At 39.3% G+C, this 14105-nt stretch overlaps 1 long non-coding RNA gene across 3 annotated transcripts in view; it reads left to right on the top strand.

Annotated features, from left to right (window-relative positions):
- Positions 1 to 3625: 3625 nt before the first annotated feature.
- The window catches only part of LOC149124554 (uncharacterized), an 83443-nt gene continuing 72963 nt past the window's right edge, over positions 3626 to 14105 (top strand). For 2 of the 3 annotated variants that reach the window (XR_016213733.1, XR_016213735.1), the window contains exons 1-2: positions 3626 to 3752; positions 12806 to 12894. This is a non-coding gene — a long non-coding RNA (uncharacterized LOC149124554). The remainder of the gene's footprint in view (positions 3753 to 12805; positions 12895 to 14105) is intronic. The other variant, XR_016213734.1, reaches the window with a different exon arrangement.

Below are 14105 nucleotides of genomic sequence, written 5' to 3' on the forward strand. Positions count from 1 at the left end.
GATACCATATCCTTTCTGGCTTGAAGGTGGAAGAGGTCAGGAGTCCAGGAATGTGGACCAGAGGAGCTGAGAGTAGTCTCAATCTAGGATAAGGAAAGGAAAGAGGAACATCAGTGCTACAAACACCAGGAACGTTTGTATCAAAGAAGAATAGGAATAGAAGTAGTTTTTCTTCAAAATGTCCAGGTAAGAAGTGAACCTGTCTTATATCTTGATTTCATACTTGAAACATCTTAAGAGAGACTTCTATAATGCCAAGGCAGATTTGTGAATTACAGAACTTTGAACTAATGAATTACTAATGCATTGTAATGTTTTATTTGTGGTGATTTGTTAGATAGCATCTAGAAACAAATACAACTGTGAAGACTGAAAAAGTGCCCAAACTTGGAGGCAGTTATTATGGCCCCAGGTATGGATAGCCATGATCTGGGCAGTGAAGATTTGAAAAACAGTTTGATTCCAGTTAGTATCATCAGAGAGAGATCTTCAGTTTGGCTGTCTATTTGAGTGACCCAGAAAATCCATTCAGCAGCTTTATGTTTTCTTGTTAACTTACAGTCCCAAATAGAATATGTTTAAGCTACCATTGTGTGATCTTTCAAGTGGCAGCCCAATCGGCTAGGCCATTAGCAATAATCCAAGATTAGTACAAATGTAACCATTTGTGAATGGTAATACTTGCCAGAGGTGTGAAAATAATCTTTAGCTCTGACTCGTGGCCAGAATAATTGTGTCCAAATTTGTTTTAGATCATTGGCTCTAGGGTTGAATAACAGATGTAACATATCACTGTCAAATTTTAATATAGCCAAACCAGCAGTGAATTATGGTCAGGCATTTAGGGAAATCTCTGTCATTCAAGGCCTATGTAGTCAGTGGCTTTGCTTCTAGCAGTGGAATGCGACATGAAGTTGCCTTCAAAATGCTAGCTACCACCAACTTAAACAAAATTAAGATGATTCTAGGAGCAGGACATATGAACTGTTGGATTTTTATTTGAAAGGTGAGGCTATTTGTCTCTTTTCATCTTAAAAACCTTTAGTCAGAGTTTATCTATCTCAGACTAGTGAATTAGTCTAGAGAGCCACAAGGTCTTCATGGGTCAAATGCACAGTTTCACCAAGAGACCAGTAACAGCCAATAGCTGCTTTGTAACAAGAAGTTTTCCTGGTAGCTGTCTTAGGGAAGTGGGGTATACAAAATCCCAAGGAATGCCTGTGGGAGAGGTTGCCTACTTTTGCCAGAGGTATCAGTCAGCACTGTAGCTTTAAGAGGAGCTTCTGGAGTGTAAGACCCAAAGTTAAAGAGCAGGCCACAAGTTTCAGGTTGGATCTGATACAGTCTGTCAGTGCCAGCACCAAAGGGAAAAAGCTGAGGCATGTACCATCTCTAATACTTAAATTATTCTATAGGATGCTAAACGTCTTTTTGGTACTGGGAATGTCAATGTTATAACAGAGGTATTGAGACATTCTCCACAACTATACATGATCAGCAGAAACCTGCATTTTATCAGGTTTTATCAGCGACCCTCATGGGTGGAGATGTGACCATACTGATCCCAAAGCTAAGTAAGGCTTCTGACTAGTCATCTATGTGTACCTCTTCAACATGGTAAAAACTTTATACCACATCTTGAACCCCTCTGCTAGTGGCAAAAGTTAGGGAAGTTTAAGTGTCCTTAGATGTGGTGGAATGAGAAGGCCATGCCAGGATGGTCGCTGGCAAGTGAGCATCAGTTACTCAGGAATGGCTTCAAACCCACCTGCAAAGGAACCTACCTGGCAAAAGGCAGTAATTGGTTAGGGCATAAACTGCCCCTTGACCAGATTGTCTGCCTCAGCTATATATGATGCTGTACCAACTGAAATAAATGAGTCTGCAAGCTGCTCGCCTCTGGCCTGATTTCACCTGACTCCGGGCTCTGTGTGGTGACTCCATGCCTCTCGCCCCCACCACACTCCTCCTCTCAGAAGGAATCCACAGCAACATCTGGCACCCAGCATGACAGAAGAGACAGCATGTCGGACTTGGCAAGGTTCCCTCTTGATTTCAGCAAGTAGGCCCCTTAGTGTTTTGTGTGCTGTTCGATTCTGTGAGGGTGAGCACAGAACCCCCTCCTACACCCCTTTCCTTTTCCTTGTCCTCAAAGTGACCCCAGGTTAGGCACACACCACCCAGAAGCTTAACGCCGCTTCACGGCCCCTCCTTTTACTTTTGGTTCGCCAGGCGAATTCACCTAAGGGACTGATCATCTCAGAATTCAGAACCAAGTCATCTTCCCTCACTCAAGAGAGGTGATGCTCTGGAGACATCGTGTGGACATATGGCCTTGACCTAACAAATCAAGGAAGTCCCCTGCTAAGCACAGGACATACGTATGATCTGATACACCACTGTCTATTTGTCTAATGTAGGAAACCCCTGCATAATGCCATCAGCCGCTGAGTTGCTAGGAATTTGCTTTGTTATGGCAGCAGTGCTGTGAGTGCCTTTCCTTTGGCTAGAGTTGGTGTGGCGTGCTGCTCTTAAGCTCTCAAACATGGGAAAGATACCCCCTCTCAGAAGCCCACACAGATTACCTAACATAATGAATCTGTGAGTGATAAGAGGCTGCTGCCTCAGAGGTAACAGTTGGTGACTTAGGGAGAGAGCTCTGACACTGAAAATGATGACAGCAGACAATGCAGCAATGCCTAGACATCCACCCCCCAAATATCCGTGGGATCAAGTTAGATGACCTCAAGGCAATAGCCTATGGAAGGTCATCCCATCCCCACCAGTGAGGACCCCCATGTTTGTGGCAGTCCCTGGGCACCCCAGGCTCTCAGGGCAGCCGCTAGAGACCCCATCCCACCTGCATGTTTGCCATTAATGTCAGAGTGGACGCAGAATTCAGGCCCTGGATTCCAACAGCTGTAAAAAGGCTTCTGCTAACCAAGGGCTGAGGATATGTTTGTGTCTTTCCAGAGAATGCAGGACAGCCCATTTTGGTACCAGCCAGAAACATCAAGCCTGCAACTGACAGTCAACCAGAATCAGCTGAACAAGACTGAGAGTCCACCTTGTTAGCGGACACAGCTGCTACTGATTATCAAGCTGCTGCCCTATCATCCTGCCTGAGGAACTGGCTATAGCCATATCTGCTACTGCTTTATACCCCACTTAGCTGCAGTCAGCCATTCAAACAGCCAGCAGCCTACGTGCGGTCACACCGTTCCTGATTACCCTTGTTCCTCATTCCTACCCCCATCTGAGCAAGCACACCTGTGATCTCCCATTTTTGAGGGCTGGTTATTCAACGATGGGTAAGATCCCCTGTGGAACAACCTAAGACAGGCACAGCTGCATGAGGAGACCACATGGAAACGTGGTCAACAATGGTATGGCCAAGGATCATGCCTCCCATTGCTCAAAAATAAATGAAAAGGGGGAAATGTGGTGGAATGAGTAGGCTGTGCCAAGATTGCTGCTGCCAGGCAAGCATGTTACTCAGGAATGGCTTCAAACCCACCTGGCAAAGGAACCTGCCTGGCAACATGCAGTGATTGGTTAGGGCATAAACTGCCCCTTGACCAGATTGGCTGCCTTGGCTATATAAGCTACTGTACCAACTGAAATAAACGAGTCTGTGGGCTGCTCGCCTCTGGCCTGCTTTCACCCGACTCCCGGTATCTGTGTCATGACTCTGCGCTTCTTGCCCGCACCACACTCCTCCTCTCAGAACGAATCCACAGCAACACTTACAGGTACATTGCAGACTTTACTGGCATTATTTTTAATAACCAGCATTATTCTCTTGACAACTATATATATATATATATAACATGGCCTAGAACAGCTTGAGGAAACATGAGTCAAAACAGAATTCATCTGATGGTATTCCACCATCAGCAGTGCATCTCTTATTATTGCTGTTACCTTCAATTTCTTAATCCAGACTATGGTTATCCTTTTATTCTCTACATTGTTTCTGCTCCCCTGAATTCATCTCTACACGTGCATCAGGCACTAAATGGGAGACTCTTTGGCACATTATGAGAACATAGCACTACCCAAAACATATAAATGCCAATTACATATTTCCATGACAGTACACTGTGTTTGACACTGAAAATGCTCTTTATGTAACATTTGAGTTGAGTGGAAGTGTGTGTGTGTGTGTGTGTGTGTTACCCTACAAGAGCACAAATTGTAAACCTCTACTACAAGAGACTGGGAAACAGGAAGTCACGGGAGTTTAATTTGTGGAAAACAATTAGAGAGCCTTTTTATCTTTTGAGTTCTTGCTTTGGAGACCATGCTGCCTTTTCTGATGAGTATTCGAGGGTTTCTGCCAGCACTCACACCTAAGGACTCATTTTGCCCTCACTTCTTTTGATTCCTGCTTTTAACAGTTCTGCACATGGGTTCTCATTAGTCCCAATTGTATTGACTCAGCTGGGGAGTGAAGTTCGCTGTCCTACTGTCCTTGTAATTTCTTTTCATCTTCCCATACCGAGGATAGTGAGCAAAAATCAAAGCACCATTCTGCGATTTGCTTTGTCCTAACTCACATTGTGGAGCCTTTAAAACTTCATTCACAGGTAGAGCTGGGGACATCTGTTCTTCAGCTGAGTCTTGTGGGGTAAGAAAAGAGTTGGTCTGGTGTTCCATCTCCAGGTGTACTTCATGAGAAAGTCATATTGAAGCGGACATTTACTTACACCTGAGAAATAGAGCTGCAGTTATCTAGAGCAACTTATTTTCTGCCTCTGGGTGTATTTCAAAACCCACGGGTTCTACTGATTGATAGGATGTGAAGTGTAAGAACAAGCATGGGGAAGGAAAGAACTGCAAGCTTTTTATATTTGTGCTAACAGGGTAGCGTTGACTTTTCTCCTGATTTTTCTTCTAATTGTTTAAAAATTTGATTTAATTTTTATTTTAACATACATAAATTAAGCACATTTATGTTGTACTATATGATGTTCTGATACAAGTATACATCGTAATGTTTAAATCAGGGTCTACATAGTCATCTCTTCTACCACTTATCATTTCTATATAGTGAAAACATTCAAAATCCTTTCTTCTCATTGTTTAAGAAAACATTTACATTATTTTATCATTATCTGTAGTCACTGTACTGTGAACTATGGGGTTGTTTTCGTTTAATTGATAGGCAGAAATAGAGACAGATAGACATAGAGAAAGTTCACTTCTTCATTCCCCATATGCCTGCAAAGGCCTGGGCTAGGTTGGGCCCACAAAAATTTGGAGGTGGAAATCCCATCTAGGTCCTCCAATTTAATTTGAGAGTACATTTACAGGAAGATAGTCAGGACTGGGGCCTACACTTGAACCCAGGTATTCCAGTGTATGACATGGGCATTTTAATTGGCATGTTAATAGCTAGCCTCTGAAGATGTTTTTAAAAGTTGGCAAACATTATGGAAGCATTTCATTTATAGGAATTTGATTTTTTTTTTTGTTTTTCCTCAGACTTCTCTTTTAACTTCCCCCTAGTCATACTAGGTATAATAGATAAAAATGTAAATATTTACAGTGTATATTTTAATATAGGTCAGGATTGATATTGAGAGTGGCTCAAGAAAATTGAGGGAGATTTGTGGCTATAAAGATTAGTTGTGGAACCCAAATGAACAGAGAAGGGGAGAATCTGAAGATTTTGAAGAATGAAGAGATTAGAAACAACAGTTTGCAGATTGTGTTAGAACTGAAGAATTATAGGTCATGGAATGGCAGAGGAAATTATCTAGAATGAGTGCTGTTAATTAGGACGGAATGACTAAAAATGTGTCTTCAGAGTAGTTTCAGTAATGACAATGACTAGGATATTTGTGTCCCGCTACAATCATTTTTTTTTTTTTTAAATTGATCCACAACAATCACCACAAAGGTAATGGCTTACAAACAAAGCCACGTTTCTTAACTGAGTTGCCACAGATCAAGAACCCGGGCATGGCCTTGCTGGGTCCTCTGCTCAGGGTCTCGCAGGGCTGAAATTGAGGAGTAGAGTGGGTTATGGTCTCATGTGGAAGCTCAGCATGGGGATAATCTGCTTCCAATTTACTCAGGTCATTGGCAGACTTTATTCTCTTATGGTTAAATGACTAAAGGATTCAGCTTTTTACTGTCTTGTTTTGAAGGCTGCCCCAGGTGACCTACTCTATAGGTAGATTGCACCATGACTGTTAGCTTCTTTGAAGCTATCAAAAGGTTCTCTCATGGCAATCTACAAAATGGAGTTCTATATAATAAAATGTGATCATGAAAGTGACATGCACTCACCTTTGCCGTTTTCTATTACTTAGAAGCAAGTCTCAGTTTCCACACGCATTCTAGGAGAAAGGATCCTTATGTATCACACTAGAGGACATGATGCTACATAACATGGAGATTTTATTTATTTTTAATTAATTGATGGTTGATAGAAAGATGAGATATCATCAGACATTTAAGTCTTCGATTTTTCCTTCAAACACTAGGAATAGTATATATTTTTCTCATTGTTATTAAATTTTTATATTTACTCTTCACTAATACTAGTGTGTAATCAATTGATATCATATCTACACATGAGATTCTTAGTCTATCAAGTGGATAAGGTAAACCTAACTATTATTCTGTTATAAAAATTTTGATTTTGTGTCTATAAATAAATTTATGATTCTAATTTGCAGAATTATATATTGGAGACTGATGTGAACATATACCTTAAGAGTAAGAATAAGGTTGTGGGCCAAGCCTTCATAAGGCTTTCCTTTTGTGGGAACAGTCTGAAAAGGAAATCTCTACCTAAATTTGACTTAAGAAAATGCCCTAATTTTTCAGAAAATTTCAGAAATCTGACTTTATTTAGAACTGTAATATATTTAAATATTTTTCTTGTATACTTAGATGTCTATCAATACTATATTGCAAGATACTTAAAATCCTCAAATTAATTCATCTTAAAATATTTCCAGATTTTCAGATCCTGGTCCTAAAATTTCTTTCTAGTTTCCTCATTTTCACTTAAGTGAATAAATGCTTCAGAGGAACATTAAATAATAAACTATAATTTTACTTTAGACATCTCTGTAACGTGTGCAGTAAATTAATCATTTAGCACTTAGGCCATATATTCAAAATATACATACAAATTACATCAGTCAAGTTATACTGATGATTGCCTTTCTTAATGAAAATGAAGTCATTTTTCTACAATTAATCTAATCACTTTTTGGAACAAAATGTTGAGTTCTGTTAGTATGTCCATTTTATAGATACAGAAACTGATTCTGGGAGGTTAAGAAATGTGCACAAACAGACAAATAAGTGATGGTGAATGTTTGAACATCAGTAGTATGATTCTAAAGGCTGTATTCTTAACACACTGCATAGAAAAACCAAAAATTATCAATAAACTCTTTTTACTGTCATCAACTATCAGGAGCTAGCATTGAGTGTTGCTGACAGCTAGTGTCTAGATTATTAGTGGCTAGATTTGTACTTAGTTTAATTATATTGTTCAGTTACATGCATGAATGCATACACATTGCATTTAATTTTACTGAATATGAAATTGAAAAAGGCTAGAATTTTAAATTTTCTTTTAGTAAGTACTTCTGTATTTGATTTCTTATTTAACATTGAATAAGAATGGAATGCCCAAACCCCTCACACCACTTAAAATCTGGATAAATTTGTTATTACTTGCACAAGACAAGTTTACGAAAAGTAGATTTTAGGTTGGCGCTGCAGCTCACTTGGCTAATCCTTCGCCTGTGGTGCCGGCACCCCGGGTTCTAGTCCCAGTTGGGGTGCCAGTTCTGTCCTGGTTGCTCCTCTTCCAGTCCAGCTCTCTGCTGTGGCCCGGGAAGGCAGTGGAGGATGGCCCAAGTGCTTGGACCCTGCACCCGCATGGGAGACCAAGAAGAAGCACCTGGCTTCTGGCTTCAGATCTGTGCAGTGTGCCGTCTGTAGCGGCCATTTTGGGGGTAAACCAACAGAAGGAAGACCTTTCTGTCTCTCTCACTGTCTAACTCTGCCAGGCAAAAAAAAAAGCATATTTTAACTATTAAGTAAATATAATGTTAACAATAAAGAATTATTAATAGAAATCCATCCAGAAAAATGCTGAGAATATGTCTATGAAGAGCTATAGGATATGTGGAGAATACAAGAAGCTAAGATGTTTCAGAAAACAAAAAGCAGCTGAATGCAAAGACAGATCTCACAAATTAAGAAAGGATTGGAAAAAGCATATTTCTTATATAAATATATGTGACTATTAATTAAAATATATGCAGATTCATACATAGTAAAGCAAAATATCCACATATTGTGTGAACCGGAAATTGGTTTCCTCCAAAAAGATCCCAGAATTTATGACAACCTGAAGTTCCTTATGAACTGAAAACTGCAGTACTTTCTTCATATATATTCAACAACTGTCTAGAGTTCAATAGATTCATATGACCCAAGAAAGAAGTGAGGCTAATAAAACAGGAAACTCATTGAGTTTTGAAAGGTGATGACCATGGAAATAGAAGTGCAGTGTTTCAAACTGACAGGATAGTGTAAATCTAAGCTACTACCTCTGGATATAGACTTGTCACAAGATAAAGCTGGGGGCCTAGAGACTGCCCGCAGTAGTCTCATCAAGGGAAAATGAAAGGAAGGCAAAGAGAATTGTGTGAAAAGGAATTCCTTTTCTTTTAAAGTAAGGATGCACACATTTATTATTAAATCAGTAAAGGAAAAACAGTCATTTGATTTTACTATAGATTTTACCATTGCCTAATTAACCTACTTATATAATTGTTTATTTGAAAGTTCGTTTTATTAGTTTCAGGCTAAGTTAAAAGTTAATTTAATGCTATCTGAATTTCAGGTAGAAATATATACCTTTGCTTGTATTTCCTGAGCTAAAAACATATTGATTTTAAAAATAGATTTTGAATACTTGATTTTCTTTTTTAAATTTTCTTTCAGAGCAAGCATGTAGCCTAGGAGTTAAAATGATGATTGAGGCACCTGCATTCCATTGGATATATCTGATAACCAGCTCCAGCTCCTAACTGCAGCTCCCTCCTAATGTAGATTCCAGGAGGAAGCGGGTGAAGGTTCAAGTAACTGGAGTCCTGCCACTCACGGTGGAGAGTTTTGGCTCCCAATTTCTGCTAGACCAGCCAAGTCCCAACTGTTGGGACACTTAGGGAGTAGACCAGCAAATGGGAGCACTTTCTCTCTCTCTCTCTCTCTCTCTCTCTGTGTATGTGTGTGTGTGTGTGTTTATCTGTCTCATTTTTTTTGTTTCTCTGCCTCACAGATTAACAAAATTCTTTTACCTTTCTGTAGTCAGCAAGTAATATATAGAAAAATTATATGATTTTGTACATGTACTAATTCTTAACATAGTAGTTTTATTTAAATCTGACAGTGTGTATCTGTGTTTATACTTAATAAGAGAGAAAGGAGAAAGAGAGAAGGAAGAAAGGATACTCTAGTTCTAATTATCACAAAAATTATATCATGAAATGACTACAATTTCATATTGTAAAATGTTCCACATTAGAAAGTATTACTAGCCAGCGCCGCGGCTCACTAGGCAAATCCTCCACCTTGCGGCACCAGCACACCAGGTTCTAGTCCCGGTCGGGGCACCAGATTCTTTCCCGGTTGCCCCTCTTCCAGGCCAGCCCTCTGCTGTGGCCAGGGAGTGCAGTGGAGGATGGCCCAAGTCCTTGGGCCCTGCACCCCATGGGAGACCAGGAGAAGCACCTGGCTCCTGCCATCGGATCAGCATGGTGCACCGGCCATTGGAGGGTGAACCAACGGCAAACGGAAGACCTTTCTCTCTGTCTCTCTCTCTCTCACTGTCCACTCTGCCTGTCAAAAAAAAAAAAAGTATTACATATGCTTAGTTTTAGTAAAATATTCCAGAAGAACAAATGCTATGTATAGGACTTCAGTTTGTGTTATGGAAGAGTGTGTATTAGTTTCCTGCTATCATCATAGCAAATTATAGCACAAAGGGACTGGCGCTGTGGTGTAGCAGGTAAAGCCATGGGCTACTGTGCCAGCATCCTATATGAGCACCGGTTCAAGTCCCGGCTGCTCCACTTCCGATCCAGGTCTCTGCCATGGCCTGGGAAAGCAATGGAAATGGCCCAAGAGCTGGGGCTCTTGCACCTGCATGGGAGACCAGAGAAAGCTCCTGGCTCCTGGCTTCAGATCAGCCTAGCTCCGGCCATTGTGACCATTTGGGGAGTGAACCATCAGATGGAAGACCCCTCTTTCTCTCTGCCTCTGCCTCTCTGTAACTGCTTTTCAAATAAATAAATATATAAATCTTAAAACACCAAAAATATTATCTTAGCTTCTGGGGGTCAGAAGTCCAACTAAGGTTTCACTGGGCTGAAAAAAGACTATCCTGATAAGATAGAGAAAAATCCATCTGCCTGCTCTCTAGAGCTATATCGCTTGCGTTCCTTGATCAAGGTCTTTTCCTCCATCTTCAGTGTCAGGAGTGTAGCATCTTCACATGTTTCTCTGCTTTTGCCTTCTCGATGGCTGCTCTATCACACAAATTCCCTGTGGTTACATCATGCCACCCAGGTCACTTAGAAAATCTTTTCATGAATGCACATATTCATCGTCTTAATCTTCAACATATTGGAATCTACAGTGTCCCTTTCATAATTTTGTAATACAAGGAATTCAAGGTTCTGGGGATGACAGCATGGGTGTCTTGCAGTGGGTGTGTAGGGGGTGTTAATTCAATTTACAACACAGTGTTATATATAAATTAGATATGTTTCTAGTGTGACTAACATTTAATTTACTAGGTCTATAACTTTTAAAGAATTATAATTAGGTGCTTAACAGAATGCTCTTTTCTTATTTCATGTAGATTGTAAGAGCTAATATTTGCCTGTTAAATTTCTTTTCAATCTTAAAAGAGTTTTTGCTTTCACTTTAAGTATTTATAGAAAATATTTTACTCCTAGAAGCATTTCAACAAAAACAGATTAACATGATAATAAAAAGTATATGAAAGGGCCGGCACCACAGCTCACTAGGCTAATCCTCTGCCTGCGGCGCCAGCACCCCGGTTCTAGTCCTGGTTGGGGCGCCGGATTCTGTCCCGGTTGCTCCTCTTCCAGTCCAGATCTCTGCTGTGGCCCAGGAGTATAGTGGAGGATGACCCAAGTCCTTGGGCCCTGCACCCGCATGGGAGACCAGGAGAAGCACCTGGCTTCTGGCTTCGGATCAGTGCGATGTGCTGGCCGCAGCACGCCGGCCGTGGCGGCCATTGGAGGGTGAACCAATGGCAAAAGGATGACCTTTCTCTCTCTCACTGCCCACTCTGCCTGTCAAAAAAAGTATATGACAGAAGAAAGATTGGAATGAACTTGTTTTTATATTATCATTTTGTAAGTAATAAGCCAAATTTGTGACTGCATGAAAATATAAGTACATAAATTTTTCAAAGTATAGCCTTCAATGGAATTATCACAAAGTTATTCTCAAGCCTTTCCATAATTAACAATTATACTAATTATGGAAATCCTATTCAATTGCATGCCAGTATCACATATATTCATGCATGAAGGGAATATAACTATTAGAAACATATGAATACAAGGCACAAAGCAAAAGTTTCAGAACTAACAGAAACCTGTATCTTCCAAAGTAAGATGTACTTATTTAAACATTTAGTGTTTAAGAATAGCCAATGTGCATACAAAATTTAATTCATTTGTCTAGGAGTTTCACTTAGGGAGTACATGATAGGCATAGCAGTTAATACATTTACAACTCATATAGGAATGTCTGGTTCCAGTCCTGGCTCCTCCACTTTCAATCCATATTCCTGCTAATGTACATTCTGGGAGTCAGAAATGGATGATTCAATTCCTTGGGTTCTTGTCACCGCCGGGAAGAAATGCAGATTGAGATGCTGGCTTCTGGCTTCAGCTTGGCCCAGTTCTTGCTGATGCAGGCATTTGGGGAGTAAACCAGTGGATGTAAGATTTCTCTCCGTCTGTCTCTGTGTCTCTCTATCTTTCAAATAAAATGAAAATTCAACAAAATTAAAAGTTTCATTTGAGGCACAGCATAGTCAGAATTCAAACATTATAGGCTGGTGAGGTATCAATATAACAACGAAACTGTGATAGAAATATGACTCTTTAAAAGTTATTTGTTTATTTTCATTTAATTTGAAAGAAAGAGACAGACAGATGAAGAGATCCTCCATGTTCTGGTTCACTCTCTATTTAGGCATTTGCCCACAACAGCCAGGGATGGGATGAGGCTGAAGCCAGGAATCCATAACTCCATCAGGTCTACCATTAGTATGAAAGGGACCAAAGTAATTGAGCCATCACCTTCTTCCTTCTAGGAAATTCATCAGCAGGGAGATGAATCAGAAGAGGAGAAGTTGAAACTTGAGCCAGATACTCTAATATGTGACATGTGCATCTCAGGCGGTAACTTAATCGCTGCGTCACCAGCCTGCCCCTACAAATACCAATCTTATTTGAAAAAAAGTGAATTAGTCTATTAGCATAATTTGTAGAGTAAAATACCTCAAGTTCAAAATCAGTACAGGGATGAAAAGGCAAGTTTATAATCTTTCTGGCATCAAAGGCATCCAATGGAGATTCATAATACACTTTATTTTCTTACAAAATACTTTCGTGAGCATATTATTAGTAAAATCACAATCAACTTTACAATTTAGGAACCTAAATTCATATTTTTATGACAATGAATTTCATACTTAGCATATTTCTTTGTTTTACAGAACCACGTTCTGTCTTAATGCAGCAATAAATTGCAAGGTCCCTGGAAAAGAAAACCTCTAACTTGCATGGTGTTTCCACTAAGAAGATGGTGAGTCAATGCTAGATGAACTACACTGAAGTGATGCAAGTGATCAAGTTAGCTCAGATTTCATGATGAAAATCAATTTAAAAATTTCTGCCTAATTCTATTTTCTAGATTTAAAAGTAAACAAATCTCCACAGGACACTAATAGTTTTTAAATCTTCAGCAAGTATAGATATACCCTATTTTAAAACTGTATCATATTAGAAATATAATTTTAATAGTATTTCCTTAACAACAGAGGTTTTCCAAGTTTTCTAGTTCATAACAAAATAAAAGCTGAGTTATATGTGCTGAATTATTTTCCCCCTTGTTCAAATTCAAATCAATAACTTTACTTGTCATCTTCATATTTATTGGTTCCATCAGTATCTTTTGAATAATACTCTTGTAAAGAAAATTTTAAAATGCCTCAAAATACATAATTGAAATAAACCCTAAAAAGCCCTATACAGGCTTTCAAGAATGAAAGATTTAGAGATAAAAATAAACACTAGATTATGTCAACACCATACATAAAAGACATTCATTTACTCAACAGAAAATTATTAAGTCCAATACTTATAATTTGAAAAAATGCAAACCCAGATCACAAGAGCAAAAATGCAAAATTACTCAAGTAAGAGACAATATTTCTAATGAGTTTATTACGTAATATTATATAACTTATAATAAGTATGCATTTATAGGTATGTATCCATATTTAATATATTTATTAAATGGTGTGTATACATGTAAGATTGTGGATCCAGTTGTGAGTGTAGGCGTGTGTGTGTGTGTCTGTGTTTGTGTTTATACTTGTATCTATGTAGAAGATGTAGATACGAGTGAGTATATTTGGATGCTTAGATGGCTGTGGAAATTAGTGATATTGCATGTGTGCATGTGTGTATTCACACGTGTATGTAAGTGTGTCTGCTGTGAGGAGTAGTTTTGTGTCACTGGGTTTCAGCCAGGAGCAATTTTGTCCCTCAGAGTATATCTGGTAGTATCGGTATTTGTTTTTCATTATCAAAACTGGAGGGAAGGTGGGCAAGTGATTACTAGTGAGTAGAAATTAAGTAGCTACTCATTAGGTCTGCTTAAAGATGTGCAATATGCAATGAAACTCAACACAACAAATCCTGCAGAGCTAAATACAAATAGTGCTGAACTATGAAACATTGCTATGTGTGGTGGTGATTTTAACAAGGGTGTTATAAAGCTTGCACAGAGTG

This window comes from Oryctolagus cuniculus, chromosome 9, assembly GCF_051225735.1.
Source record: "Oryctolagus cuniculus isolate XC-2025 breed Fujian yellow rabbit chromosome 9, ASM5122573v1, whole genome shotgun sequence".
NCBI lineage: Eukaryota > Metazoa > Chordata > Mammalia > Lagomorpha > Leporidae > Oryctolagus > Oryctolagus cuniculus.